We start from the raw sequence: 11,609 nt of genomic DNA, 5'->3' as shown, positions 1-11,609 counted from the left end.
TCTTTGAGTAAGAACCATTGATCATCACTTATTCAATCAATAGAATAGATATAATAAATAAAATACAAAGAAAAGAAAGGTTTGTCCTTTGATCAAAATAAGCATAAACTAAATGAGAGTTTGAAAGAAAAAAATTTTCGATTTATAAAAATATAACTTTTCTTTGAATTTTTTTGAGTCCGGCCCGGAGGTTTGAATATTAATGAATCATAGTTCAAATACTTTGTGATCCATTTCATATATTCCGTGCTCCAGATACTAGAATGACTATCCGACGGGATAAAACTATCTCGATCAAGATGAAGACCCATTTTCTGTACTATCAATAGGATCAATTATAACAAGTCACACACTCATATTCCGGAAATAAGAAACAAATAAATTTCCGGGTCGAACTACGAAATAGAATGGGCTAAAAAATCCGAGAACTAAAAGTTTCAATTTTTGTATTGAAACGCGAGGCTTCGTGATTCTTGTGAATCTAATTCATTGAAATTCCATCCAGTAAAACGGAAGAATTATAAATTCCAAAATAATAGATAAGAATATCGCAATAAAGCCATTGCGACACCCATCAAAGGAGTCGTTCCCATCCAGGGGCTACCTTACCATATTCCGAATTCAATGGTTTCAAAAATCCTCACAACAGTTCGTCTTGGACCAGATCTAGAACTACCTCAACGGTTTTGTAGCCATAAATCTTATTTTGTATTCAGTGAGATCTGTTGACTTTGTATATCATTCCGCTGTAAATAAACAATCTTATCATAGACCCATTGTGATCTTGAAATTATATAATAATGGAAACAGCAACCTTAGTCGCCATCTCTATATCTGGTTTACTTGTAAGTTTTATGGGACGCCTTATATACTGCTTTTGGGCAACCCTCTCAACAATTAAGAGATCCATTCGAGGAAAGGGATTAATTGAGTAATGAGCCCCCAATATTGGGAGGCTCATTACTTCAATTGAGATAATGAAAATCATTTCATTTTTTAGTTAGAATTTTAGGCGGTTCTCGAAAAAGATAGCGAAAAAATTATCCCTAGAGTAGATATAAGAGGAATGTATAAACCAATGCTTCCATAAATTGATCGTGGTTTACAATTATAGCTTCCGTACCTGTTTATTTGGAATCATCTCCGAATAAAAAAGAACAAGAATCAAAGAAAAAGCGATTTAAATCAAGATTTTTCCAGCAGCCTATGGCAAATCACAAATAGAAGTAGAAGCAAAAATAACAAAGCAATCTTGCATCAGACTACTTGTCTTCTTGTAGTTGATCTCCGTTTTTGAATGCTCCAAATTCCACTTGAGCATCCAAATCTGGATCAATACTGGCAAAACATCTCTGAACAGGGTTCTAGCACCATGCCAAATGTGTCCGAAGAAGAAAAGCAAGGCAAACGAAGCATGCCCAAAAGTAAACCAACCCTCGGATCACATGAAAACACCATCGGATTTCAGCAAACGATCTAATTCAAAATTTCACCCAATTGAGCACGTCTAGCATATTTTTTCACAGTAGCAGGATCACTATAACTCACTCCATTGAGTTCCGCCATAGAACTCAACAGTTACACCTACTTGTTCGACACTATACTTTGATTCTGCCTTCTAAAAGGGACATCCGCTCAACAATTCCGTCTCCGTCTACCAAAACAACCGGAAATGTTTCAAAAAAGTAGGCATACGACGTACAAAAAGTTCACGCCCGTCTTTATCTCTAAAGATAGGGTGCCCTAACCACCCAACGGCTATTCCATCCCTGTTGTCCATTGAACCTGCTCTGAATAACCTCCTTGCCGGATTATTGCCAATGTAATCATAAAAGCTAATTTTTCAGGAATTTTAGACCAAGCTTCTGATAAACTTTGATTTTCGGCTAACCCAGCACTAACCCTTCGATATATTTCTGCTGGAAGTATCCTTGATCCCATTGATAACGAGTAGGACCAAACACTGATGGGGTAGTTGCTGAACCATACCACATAGTTCCGGCAACAACAAAAGCTGCAAAAAGACAGCAGCTATACTACTGAAAGGACGGTTTCAATATTTCATACGTAATCCTTTGTATAAACGTTGGGGCGGGCGGACACTAAGATGGAATAAGCCCGCCAATATGCCCAATGTCCCTGCTGCAATATGATGAGAGGCTATTCTCCCGGAACAAAAGGATCAAAACCTTCCACGCCCCACGCCGGATTTACAGGTTGACCTGCCAGTTAGTCCATAAGGGTCCGACACCCATATTCCAGGACCATACAATCCTGTTACATGAAATGCGCCAAAGCCAAAGCAAGCCACCCTGAGAGAAATAAATGAATTCCAAAATCTTGGGCAAATCCAAAGAAGGTTTTCCTGTGCGCTCATCACAAAAATTTCTAGATCCCAATATACCCAATGCCAGATAGCTGCCAAGAAGCAAGCCAGAAAACACAATATGTGCTCCGGCCACACCTTCGTAACTCCAAATACCCGGATTTGTTATAGTCCCCTGTAATACTCCAACCGCCCCATGAATTGGTTATTCCTAAACGAGTCATGAAGGGTATAACGAACATACCTTTGTCTCCACATTGATCAAGAACGGGATCGAGGATCAAAACGGCTAATTCATATAGAGCCATTGAACTGGCCCAACCAGCAACCAGAGCCGTATGCATTATATGAACAGAAAGCAAGCGACCGGGATCATTCAATACGACAGTATGAACACGATACCAAGGCAAACCCATGGAAATACCTTTATCAACGAAAAATAGACACTATGTAACTTTATTGCATTGAATACCTCCCTTTTGGGTGGATTCTTTCGAGAAAGGATTAATATTTGTTCTATTCCATTAGTAATTATGGAAGAATTCGGCTCAGAAGAAAAAGAGAAGCAGATCTATTCTATACCCGATAAGTATCAATACGCAATGGGGTTGATCCTATTTTTATGAATGAACGTATCCTATTTGTTCATCATTCAAAGGACCTATTGGTAAGAATTCTTCATTCATTCTGTCTTTCTTTATTTTATATTTTATGGCCTTATTCTATGTATAAAATATGAGGCCAATATTATTAAGACCATTATTACGCTTCCAGATCAAAGTGAAATATAGTATTTAATTCTTTTTCTTTCCTTTAATGCCTATTGGTGTTCCAAAAGTTCCTTTTCGAAATCCGGGAGAGGAAGATGCAGTTTGGGTTGACGTATAGTGCGACTTGTCAAATATATTGGGTCATATGGGATTCCCCCGTTCTCTCGCCCGATCGAGATATCTCTGTTTCGCCCAAAAAGATTGATTGAATTATCAAAATTTGTAGCGAAGTGTAATGAAGTATTAGAGATCCATTTCATTTTTTGGGGTATCCAGATTAATATTTCAATTAGAATGATTTATGGTTGGTGGCTGGACCGAAAATGAAGCATCCAGGCTCCGTTTAGAAAACCCAATTGGTAATACATTTATGATTACCACCTATATCATAATCATAAATCTTTTTATTTACAAATTGAATAGAAATAAGAACGATTTCAAACTATTAATCAATCGAATAATATGAGAAATACGTTGAATATTTATGAAAAACATGAAAGAAAAAGGAATTAAAATAAAAAGGAAATGAAATCATAGCAAAAAGATGTGGTATTGGGTCATTTGTCCTATATGCGCAAATCAAAATCAAGTGATCTTTACTGAGTAGAGCATAAACCTAAAAATTGAATAAAAATTGATGAAACCCATTCAGAACAAGAAAATGACATCGTGATTTGATTGAATCCCAATGAAAAAAATAGATCAATGAAAAGTTTGTGGATAAGTTTAGCGAATTTTTTATATTATAGATTATAGGAAAACGGGCCAAAACTTATCTTTCTTTAATTTCATTTTATTTAAAAATGTAAGAAAAGCCCTTCGTTAGAAATTAGAAGTTAGAAAAGGCACACTAGAAAAACGAAGGATGGCTGGAATCTACACATTGATTTTTTTTCGCAATTTTGTTGAACCGTATGCATCAAAAGGTGCCTGTACGGCTACTATGGGATACAATTTTATCCTAATCAACCGACTTTATCGAGAAAGATTACTTTTTAGGCCAAGAGGTTGATAGCGAGATCTCGAATCAACTTATTGGTCTTATGGTATATCTCAGTATAGAGAATGATACCAAAGATCTGTATTTGTTTATAAACCTCCTGGCGGATGGGTAATACCTGGAGTAGCTATTTATGATACTATGCAATTTTGTGCAACCAGATGTGCATACAATATGCATGGGATTGGCTGCTAATGGGATCTTTCTCCCGGAGGAGAAATTACCAAACGTCTAGCATTCCCTCACGCTCGGCGCCAATGAGTTTTTTTATTTGATGGAAAGAAAAGAAGACTATGCCTTCGCCATATGAAATATGAATTAGTAAGTAATAATAGGCTGGCACTTCGAATTCGATATGATATTTTTTTGATTTTTTTTCAAAACATTAGATTATGTATCGAAAGAGTAGTATGAGAGAAAGGGCATTTCCAATTTTATCTTAGCTGTGGGCCCATCTCAGCGTCACAAACTTTTTTTCTTTTCACACCAGAGGCTATTAACAATATTTATAACAATATTTATGTTATAAAATAAAAGAGTACGAAAAAAGACTATTTTTTTCTTTCTTTTTGAAAAAAGAAACTTTGGGATTGCTGAATCACAGACGAAATAAATATATAAAGCAACGGAGCCATCATAGTATTTTGAACTTTTCCGAAAAAAAAAGAAGGTGGTAATTGGATTATTTAGTGATCTGGGTCTAATAGACGCTCTCTATTTTCTTTTTCTTTTTTTCGATGAAAGAAAAAGAGAATTCCATTGTAAAGCCGTATGCAATGCACAAAAATGCCTGTACGGTTGTTCAATTCTATCTTTTTTCTTATTATTCTTTAGTTATTTTTAGCTATTCTTTCGCCTCATTATGTGAGTTAGAAGAACCTTTATTATGTTATATCATCAGGGTAATGATCCATCAACCTGCTAGTTCTTTTTATGAGGCACAAACAGGAGAATTTATCCTGGAAGCGGAAGAACTACTGAAACTTCGCGAAAGCCTCACAAGGGTTTATGTACAAAGAACGGGCAAGCCCCTATGGGTTGTATCCGAAGACATGGAAAGAGATGTTTTTATGTCAGCAACAGAAGCCCAAGCTCATGGAATTGTGGATCTGTAGCGGTTAAATAAGTTAAATAACAAATAGCAATAGCAACGATTTAACACCAATCCACAATTTAATTAAGATTGATTTAATCCTCTCTTCCTTTCTTCTTAATTAAGCCTAAAGCCTAAGGGGTTAATATTTTATTAATCTATTAAATAGAAAAAGAAGTTCAGAATCATCTGGTTAGGATCGATCTAAACCAGTCTATTATGTATATAATTCAGTATGCCAACTATTAAACAACTTATTAGAAATGCAAGACAGCCAATTAGAAATGTCACGAAATCCCTGTCTTGGGGATGTCCTCAGCGCCGAGGAACATGTACTAGGTGTAAAAAGGACTTGTTCAGATCATGGCTGAGAAAAGAAACAACTTTTCAGTATCAACGATCCGTACCAGTGAATAGAATGGGGTTCGTCCGTTCACTATCTAAAAAGCTAGATCTACCATATCCTTCTATTGTGTATGAAATTTATGGTTTCCATTGGCGCAACCAATCTTAGAATTTAAGATGAGAAAAATTCCCATTGGTAGCAAATGCTTATCCATTAAGCGGGGAAAATCCTATTTAAAAGCAAAAGATTATGCTTCGACTTGCAAAGAACGGACTAACAGGGTCAGCTGCCCAATTAATCCTCATCCTTACATACCGTTACTGTATAAGATAGATCTCGTTGTGAAAGATCTATTACTGGAAAATTTATGAGTAGAGCCGAAGAGTGTGAACTACAAGTTACTAATTAAATGAAGGAATGAGCTCCGGTATAGAGAGGACCTCACTGTTTAAGAAGTAACTATAGAAACGATGGAACCCACTATTTATTTATCCATTTTATTTACTCCTTTATTTTAGTTAATATGCTTTTTTTGATACCTAGTATCAATACAATTTCTATTTCAAGGCGAAATGAAATGCCTAGAAAAAGGAAAATCGTGGTCGGGACGGTTAGAGTAGCAAAAGCCATTGAATTTTTATTTTATACATTGAAGAATCCGTTTTGTTATTAATAGACTAGAAAAGAATAACTGAAAGAAAGAATTAGTTATTCATCAAAATTTCTTTTTATTCAATGACCAGAATTAAACGGGGATATAGCTCGTAGACGTCGAAAAAAATTAGTTTATTTGCATCAAGCTTTCGGGGCTCATTCAAGACTTACTCGAACTATTACTCAACAAAGAATAAGAGCTTTGGTTTCGGCTCATCGATAGAGATAGGAAAAGGGATTTTCGTCGTTTGTGGATCACTCTGAATAAATGCAGTAATTCGTGGGTGGGGTATCCTATAGTTATAGTCGATTAATACACAATCTGTACAAGAAACAGTTGCTTTTGAATCGTAAAATACTTGCACAAATAGCTATCTCAAATAGGAATTGTCTTTATATGATTTCCAACGAGATTAGAAAATAAGGAGATCGAAGGAATCCAACGAAATGCTTTAAATGAAATGGGGTTCCTCGAGAATGAACTCGGGAAGGTAGAGAGAAATTAATATGATAAAAAATTTGATTCTGATAAGGTCATCAAAACAAGATGAGCGAAGACGCTCAATAAAAATATTTTTTTTCTTCCCCAACCGGATTCGATTCTTTGAAGGTGTTTATTTATTTCTGGTTCTAAGAGCAGTAGTTCTAGTGGTCGACTCCGCTTCTTTCAAACTGTTTCTCATTATTAAGAAAGGGTAACGAAGATAAAATACGAGCTTGTTTTATAGCAATAGTAATTAATCGTTGTTGTTTTAAGGTCAATCTATTTACTCGCCTAGATAATATTTTTCCTTGTTCACTAATAAATCGACTAATTAAACTCATGTTTCTATAATCAATCTGATCCCCGATTGATCGGGGGGCCTACGAAAAGATCATCGCTTTGATTTAAGAGTCGCTTTGATTTATCCATGATTTCTTTATTCCTTATTTCTAATATTTCTAAAAAGAACCTATCCCTTATCTCTATTTCTAAAATCCTATTTTGAAAATTCAAATTATAGAATTAATATAATAAATAGGATTTGGTTTGTTTTTTTATTATTGTATTGTTTATTTTATTATTATTTATCATTTCAATATATAATTTAAATATATATAAATTAAAATATATTAATAATATTTAAATAAATAATATTAATAATATAGAAAGAAAATATGCGTTATATAACTAATTATATACTTAATATATTATATACCTAATGTCATATTTTCATATTCGGAAGTGGTGACATACGAGCACTTGATCTGATTTATTTCTTTATCTCCCGTGAATTGTATGTTTGTAATAATAAGGACAGAATTTCTTCAATTCCAATCGATCAAGCGTATTGTGTCGATTTTTTGAGTAATATACCTGGAAATACCTGTTGATTCCTTATTAACGCCGTTTCGAACACAACTGGTACATTCCAAAATAATCGTTACTCGGACATCTTTACTCTTGGCCATGAACCTCCTTGAGTTTTTAATTCACCCAACTTTTCTATTTTCCGATCAAAAGCGAAGAAGAAAGGAATGAAAAAAAAGAAATAAAAGTTGTTAACTCAAACCAAATCTTGAAAGATTTTGTTGCAATCAATATAGTAAATCAATATAGATTTATAGTAAATAATAAGAATAAGTAATACAACGATTTCGAACTCTATTTAGAATCAAACCACCGTACGGTATTTTCTTTTAAGTATCTTGTAGGATACTGTTGTTCCAGCCACATTTCTTTTCGCTCTACTAGTAATTTAATTGGAGCTTGAACCCGAGTTTCGGTGAGGTTGAATCCACTTTTTCGTTCTACCTTCCTTATTTATTTTATCTAATTTTATCTAATTCTAAAAAACTAAAAAAGGGAGAGTAGTCACAGATATTTGATTGTATCTCGATCTAATTTTTCGCCCTGTCCCGCGACAATAACTCGAATTAAAAAAAGGAATGTTAACGCATCCGGGAAGAAACGATTGATCTCTATCAATAAACCCGCTAAAGAACCGAACCAGAGAGTACTTAGTACCGGTGCATGGAAAGATATTTTTAGATCTCGCATTTAAAATCCTCCTTCTTTATCGTATTACATTATGGTAATACATATATAATCGCATGTATGTGTGGTTAAAGACCACTTGGATTTGTCTATTTGTACCCGGAATTCTAATTCAAAATTCAAATTTAAATGTACAATGATTCGATAGATAAGATTTTCCTTTCTTAAAACAGCAAAACAAAATAGGTCCCTTTCCGCCTGAGAATTCCCGCTAAAATATTCATTTATTATTCATTATATGGTTGTTATATGATATGAGACCAAAAGAGGAAATGGAAAGATCCGTTTTGTATATCAATAGATGAAATAAGGGTGGAAAACAAGACAGGGATTTCTACAATGACATTGTAGGCCAATTGAAAGGGATGTAGCGCAGCTTGGTAGCGTTTGTTTTGGGTACAAAATGTCACGTTCAAATCCTGTCATCCCTACCTATTACTTTCCTTTGAGCAGTAACGAGGAGTCGTTTTAGATTGATTAAAATTACATACATAATCTATCGTTTTCTCATATTATATATGATATATGATAGTATAGTTGTGCGATGTATTGGGGTTATAAAAAAAAAGAAACTTTTTTACAGTCTTATTTATTAAGAAAGCGCCTAGTTCAGTTCGGTAGAACGTGGTCTCCAAAACCCAATGTCGTAGGTTCAAATCCTACAGAGCGCGATTCCGCCTTGTTAGGTCGAAAATTACACCGAACTGAAAAAAAATTGAATAGCAATTTGAATTTGACCTCCTGGATTAAATTATTAAATTCAAATTATTAAATAAATTGAAATTAAAATTTAAGAATTAAAGGGTCAGTCAAAAGGGTATGTTAATTAATCAAAGGTCCAACTGATCACCACGTCTGTATTGTAAATATGCGGTTACGAATAATCCAGCCAAAGTAATAGGAATTAGACCTAAGACGATTCCAAATAGAAAACTTCAATCATTTCAATTTATTTGAAAGGAGAAAAGAAAGGTAATATCTATCCCTAAATATTAATTTCTATTGCCCATGAATATCAATACCTAATAATTGATAATTAACACGGTAAGGAGCTATAGAATATATGGAATAGGGCAGAAAGCTTTGTTTTTATGAATTGTTCGTTCATTGAATTAATTTTCAAATAAGTCGTATCTTACTCAGACCAATAAATAAAGCTGAGGTTATAGTTAAAGCCTAGTAAAAACCGAAATAACTAGTTATAGTAGGCATGAAGGAGCTAAATGAAATATGTTCTTTTATACATATGTTTATAAAGCACTTACCTAAGTTTCAATTTTAAACGAGAGGGGATAAATACCAATTGAAATAATAAGTTCAATTGAAATTTTTGCTTCATCAATCATTATAAATGGTATTCACAAAAATAGAGCGGCAGGACAAGAGTAGAAAAGAAAAGAAATCGATTCATCATCTTGTAGTTAGGTCAAGAAAACCTTGGATCTAATACAAGAATACAAGAAAGGCCGCCTCACAAATATTGATTAGTAGAATTTTTTTATTCCTTGCTTTTTTTATCTATATCTAACGACTACTTCTTGTTACTAGACGACTAAGCACCTTAAAATAAAATAAAAAAAGAGGGCTTCCAACAAAAACAAAACCTCTTGTGCAACTACGAAAAAAGTCAATTTTTATATTTCGCATCTAATTGACTTGCGGAAATATGATAATTCCTTCATGAATTATTATAAACCAACTCGTTGGATTCACGGGTTACCTGATCTTCCGTTTCTAGGCCCAAGCCAATACCTCCAGGAATTTGAGGAATTTTCTATTGCATGATACCTGGTTATACATCGACAAGCAAGAAGAAGAAAGAAATTATCTAGCACTTCACGTCGATATACTGTTTGAAATTGCGTTGCTGTGTCAGAAGAAGGATAGCTATACTGATTCGGTATACTCTAAAATACCTTTGGTACAATATTGACGATCTCACAAAGATTTAGTTTCGGTGAATTCTATTTACTGATCCCATCTTTTACGGAATCGATCCCCACAAGAATATGGAGCTCGGCATGTCTGGAAGCACAGGAGAACGTTCTTTGTTGATATTATTACCAGTATTCGATACTGGGTCATTCATAGTATTACTATACCTTCCCTATTCATCGCGGGTTGGTTATTCGTCAGCACAGGTTTAGCTTATGATGTTTAAGCCTCGTCCAAACGAGTATTTTACAGAGAGCCGACAAGGAATTCCATTAATAACTGGCCGTTTTGATTCTTTGAACAACTCGATGAATTTAGTAGATCTTTTAGGAGGACCCAATGACCATAGATCGAACCTATCCAATTTTTACAGTGCGATGGTTGGCTGTTCACGGACTAGCTGTACCTACCGTTTCTTTTTGGGGTCAATATCAGCAATGCAGTTCATCCAACGATAAACCTAATTCGAATTAATTATAGAGCTATGACACAATCAAACCCGAACGAACAAAATGTTGAATTGAATCGTAAGTCTCTACTGGGGTTATTACTCATTTTGTACTTGCTGTTTTATTTTCCAATTATTTCTTCAATTAAAAAAAAAAGAGTAGTAGAATACTAAATAATAGTAGGAATTCTCTTATCCCATTCGGAAGGATTGTATCTCATAATTATCTATGACTGTTTATGTCTTTAGCATGACCACTTGATGAAATGCGGAGGAAGGGATAAATGGCCGATACTACTGGAAGGATTCTCTTGGATAATAGGTACGGTAACTGGTATTCCTGTGATCGGTTTAATAGGTATTTTCTTTTATGGTTCATATTCGGATTGGGTTCGTCCCTGTAATATGGAATAATGGATAATGGGACGAACTAAGTTATAGGCATGAAAGTAAGAACTCAACGGGCCCGCCCCTCTTTCTTTTGTCTGATTCCGGAGGAAGGGTCCTGTTGAATTCTTAATGATCATGATCATAATATTTTGGTCGTATAAATGACAACAAATGGATCACTTTTTCCGATGATTTTTTGAAAATGAACTCAATTTCAATTAATTGATTCATAGCATCTGCTTTCGATAGTATCTATCGATACTTTCAAGGTTAGAAGAAAAAGGAATCACTCAATTGGATGACACAAACAATATATATTTTTTTTTTTTTTCTGTCGACCAGATTCAAACCTTTTCTAGACTAGTCTAACCTTACTCGATTTATTTTAGTATTTCATCAAAGTTTGAAATTATTTTATAAGTTTATCGCCTTGATTCTATTTTATCAAAAAATCGGTAAGGATTCCTTCTTTTTTGGTTGTCCATTACTTAGTATATTATACTTATTTCGACTTATTTTATACTTATTATATTATCCTTATTACTTATTCTATTATAAGTAAATCGAAAAATAAAGGGTTCTGAAAATCTGGAAAAATCGAAACTAAGA

The 11,609-nt window shown here is 34.2% G+C and overlaps 1 pseudogene; it reads right to left on the bottom strand.

The window, feature by feature from the left end:
- Positions 1-1,257: 1,257 nt before the first annotated feature.
- LOC128289190 (photosystem II CP47 reaction center protein-like) lies at positions 1,258-2,768 on the bottom strand (annotated as a pseudogene).
- Between the last annotated feature and the right edge of the window lie 8,841 nt (positions 2,769-11,609).

Source organism: Gossypium arboreum, unplaced genomic scaffold (assembly GCF_025698485.1).
Source record: "Gossypium arboreum isolate Shixiya-1 unplaced genomic scaffold, ASM2569848v2 Contig00601, whole genome shotgun sequence".
Taxonomy (NCBI): Eukaryota; Viridiplantae; Streptophyta; class Magnoliopsida; order Malvales; family Malvaceae; genus Gossypium; species Gossypium arboreum.
This window is presented reverse-complemented; position numbering and strand designations above follow the sequence as displayed.